General features: G+C 36.5%; 1 pseudogene; it reads left to right on the forward strand.

Annotated features, from left to right (window-relative positions):
* Positions 1-753: 753 nt before the first annotated feature.
* Positions 754-4258, forward strand: LOC102605125 (auxin-induced protein PCNT115-like; annotated as a pseudogene).
* The last annotated feature ends 321 nt before the right edge of the window (positions 4259-4579 follow it).

The raw sequence follows: 4579 nt of genomic DNA on the forward strand, positions 1-4579 counted from the left end.
TTAGTTATTTGACCTATCCGTAACCTATTTCCTACCAAATATCGTATAAGTTATACCAAAATTAATATATGAATAACTTAAAAAGTATATTAAGTTAGGCAATCAACATTTCATATCCACCATACAAACATATATATTAATTCAGATTGTACAAAGTTACAAAAGCAAATTAATATCCACGATTGAAACATATACACTAATTTCAATTTGCACAACATTATAAAAATGATTTCATGTTCAGTTGTCGACATATATACTAATTCAGATTTGCATCAAGTTACAAAAACGATTTCACATTTAGGATTCAAAAGTACATATTAATTCAAATTTGCACAAAGTTACAAAAGCGATCTTTTGTCCAAAATTCGAACACACACTAATTCCGATTTGCACAAAGTTACAGAAACAATTTCACATGCAGAATTCGAACATACATACTAGTTTAGATTTACACAAAGTTACAAAAGCGATTTCATATTCATACTAATTCAAACTTGCACAAAGTTACAAAAATGATTCCATATTCGAGATTCAAAGTTCAAACGTACATACTAATTTAAATTTGCACAAAAGTTATAAAAGTTATTTCATATACAAGATTGGAACTAACATACATATTCAAACTCACACAAAGTTACATAAACGATTTCATATCAAGGATTTAATCATACATACTAATTTAAATTTACACAAATTTATAAAAACAATTTCATATCCAGGATTCGAACTTTCCGAACGAAAGTACACACTCAGCCACAACTTTGGTGGTTTGTCATTTGTCAATACCTCATCTAATTAACAACCTCTCTATATATACAATACAATATCCACTTGCTCAATTACGTGCATATTTGCAGAGTAATAAGCTTAAGCTGAATCACAACAATGGCGGTAGAGGGAACAAAAGTGGGAAGAATCAAATTGGGTTCAGAGGGATTAGAAGTATCTGCTCAAGGACTTGGTTGTATGGGTATGTCCGCTTTTTACGGGCCGCCCAAACCCGAACCCGATATGATCCAACTCATCCACCACGCCATTAACTCCGGCGTCACTTTTCTCGATACTTCCGATGTATATGGACCCCACACTAACGAGATCCTCCTTGGCAAGGTATCAATTTGTTAATTTCTTTGAGTTTTATGCAATAGGATGTATGTACCTAATGTTAAATATGTTGTACATTTTTTTTTCTTTTTGGTGATTGGCTTTTCTTGTGCTTGAGCTGAACTGTTTTCTGGATTTCTATGCATTTATGCATTGATTTTATTGTACCGTATGCCTGTTCTGTTGTACCTTTTGGTTTTGGAGTTTTGGTGTTTGAGCTGGAATAATTGTAACATATGCAAAATGTGCTGGTTCATAAAGCTTAAAAGACTTGTACTTTTTGCACCCATGGGTGTAGTCTAATGGTCAATGAAATGAATTGAGAACACGAGGTCTCAGGTTCAATCGAGACACCATGGTTATCAATAATATAGAAAGGACTCTACTCTTTGTTTTAGGTTGGGTAGGAGTTGGTGCTATACTTTACATGTTTTAAGTCTCTTGAGTTGGACCTTACCTAGAAATGTAGTTCATGGTTCTTCAAACCTTGTATATTTTCTGGGGTGCTAGCATAAGCGAATTCAAAATTTGAACTTTATGTCCCATCTGTCCTAGCTTAGGTGCATAGAGTTATCTGATACCTGTTGCTGGTGGGAGGTAGTAGGTATCCTGTGGAATTAGTCGAGGTATGCGAAAGCTAGGCCGGACACCACGGTCACGAAACAAAAAAAATTGAACTTTATGGGTTCACACTCAAATTTTATCATATGCCATCTAATTTACTGGTTCAAAATCTATCATTTATACTAATTTATTGAGCTTTTTAACTCATATACATGGTCTAAGCCAAAGCTATTGGGTTCGGAACGAGTCGATAGATTCTTTACTAGATCTGTCCTGGGTGTTGGGGGATGGTTTCCGCTGGGTGCTTGGAATTTGAAGGTTCCAATATATGAAATCAGTGCTACTATGCAGAGTTTATCCTTACTTGTTATAGCTAGTTCCAACAAATTCATTCTATGTGCTCATAGTCTGATTATTTAGATGCTAAAATCTATCGAGGTCAGGATAAGGGCACATGTAGCAAGAATTGAAGTGAAATGATAGAAATAACAAAAAACGGAAAGCTCAGAGACAGAGAGGAAGAGAGGGAGTTGTTTTATTATTGATCCGCTGTCCAGTAAAAAAAAAAGCTTTCTTGTCGATACGAAGTCAACCAATTCTAAGAACAAGAATACTAGTAAATTAAAGAAAGATCTTTTCGGAGTGTAATGTAGTAGTTGCAGCGAGTAATTGATGATTGATGTCCTTGCTTGTAGGGCCGAGGCTCCTTTTACAGGGTAAAGAAGAGGGTCTCTATGTAATTCTTTTATTCTTTTTTCAAATGACGAGAGTCATGGTCAGTTGCTAAGAGCGTGACTCTCGGTTCTTGGGTCAGTTGAGAGTCTCTTGGTCCTCAAGGTTATATGATAATCCATGACCATTGTATTTATGCAGGCTCTGAAGGGCGGGATGAGGGAACGAGTTGAGTTAGCAACAAAATTTGCTGTAAGTTTTGCAGATGGAACAATGCAAGTGCGCGGAGAGCCAGCCTATGTAAGGGAAGCATGCGAGGCTAGCTTAAAGCGACTTGATGTTGACTGCATAGACTTGTACTACCAGCACCGGATTGATACACGCGTGCCCATTGAAGTAACGGTTGGTTCTCTATTCCACAACTCTGTAAAATGAATGTTACGAACATTTCCTAATCCACGATGGAGGATAAAATGATTGACTTTTTTGGATACAATATATATTTTACAAACACTAAATGGCTTCAGTGCTGATCAACATCCACAATCATTTTGGAGTTGATCTAGTGGTTGAAAGCCAGTCTCTGTATATGTTTATAGTACAATCGTCGCGATTATAATCCAAATGGCTTTTTACACAGACAAAAAAAGAAGAAGAATTGATCCTCCAGAGATGGGAAGATGCAATATGAAGTTGAGACAAAATTAGATGCAACTGCACTCTAATTTAGACTTTTCCGACTTCTAGTTTACATCTCTGAGCTTGATGAACCATTTAAAGAATTTAAAATGAGCAGCCGGTACCTCTGATATAATGCATGGGTAGCCTTTAGAGAGTATTGGCATAGACCAATACATTTCAGCTGCGCACCAATTAAGTGGAGTGCTTATATTGTTTAATTTTTTCGCATCTTTGTTCAAATGGTTAATGATCATCATTTTTCCCCCTTTGAATATCTTGTTTTACTAGGTTGGAGAACTTAAGAAGCTGGTTGAAGAGGGTAAAATTAAATATATAGGTCTATCCGAGGCTTCAGCATCAACAATTAGAAGAGCACATGTTGTTCATCCAATAACAGCGGTACAATTAGAATGGTCTCTATGGTCGAGAGATGTAGAGGAAGAAATAGTCCCTACTTGCAGGTACTTTCTTCTTTCTGTTAATTTTTCGTGTTTGGCTCTATAGCAATTCGAGCTCCTGATGTACGCCTATGTGTGAACTGTTTAGAGAACTTGGAATCGGGATTGTAGCATACAGTCCACTAGGGCGTGGATTTTTGTCATCTGGACCAAAGCTTCTTGAGGACTGCTCAAATGAAGATTTCCGAAAGGTTAGCTTGTGTTTATTGTTCGTCTTGGAGTTCCAGCATATTCATATCATGTTTAATTTCAGTGCGCATTTGGGTTGTTAGTGTAATATGGGGCATGGTTTGATCTTCAATTTTGCAGTATCTACCGAGGTTCCAGGACAAGAATCTTGAGCATAACAAAAAACTGTATGAGAGGATTTGTGAAATGGCAGCTAAGAAGGGATGCACCCGTCTCAACTCGCGTTGGCCTGGGTACATCACCAAGGAAACGACGTGTGTCCCATCCCGGGCACCACTAAGATTGAAAACTTCAATCAGAACATTGGAGCTCTGTCCATAAAGCTAACATCAGAAGACATGGCAGAGCTTGAATCCATTGCTTCAGCTAATGCAGTCCAGGGTGATAGGTACGGTTCGGCTGCGGCTACCTACAAAGATTCAGAAACTCCACCCCTTTCAGCATGGAAGGCTACATAAATGATGAGTTATTCTTATGTTGTGAAAATGTATCCAATGAGAAACTTCATTTTTTTTCTGTTTCAAAACTATTGTGCTACTTGCTGTTGCTTCAAATAATAAATTATGTGTCCAAACATAATTTGAACTTGCAACTTGCAATTTTTAAGTTTGAACATAAGTGTGTTTACCATCCGATCAATCCCTCTTATCAAATACAACTTGATTCTTTTTTTTAAAAATAAATAAATTGTTATAAAATAATATATTGTGGATGTCCACTACATCAAGAAGTTACTCCATATTTTCCTCTCCATTATGAAGATAACCATAACCTCCATAACCTCAACCTTTATAACCATTATTCTTGTAACCTTTCACTTCCATAACCTCCCCATTATATTCATGTTAATGTCATGTTTATGACTAACCTTTTGTATGCCTCTATGTTACACTATAAATAGAGGCATAAGG

The sequence above is a fragment of the Solanum tuberosum genome, unplaced genomic scaffold (assembly GCF_000226075.1).
Source record: "Solanum tuberosum cultivar DM 1-3 516 R44 unplaced genomic scaffold, SolTub_3.0 scf00280, whole genome shotgun sequence".
Classification (NCBI taxonomy): Eukaryota; Viridiplantae; Streptophyta; class Magnoliopsida; order Solanales; family Solanaceae; genus Solanum; species Solanum tuberosum.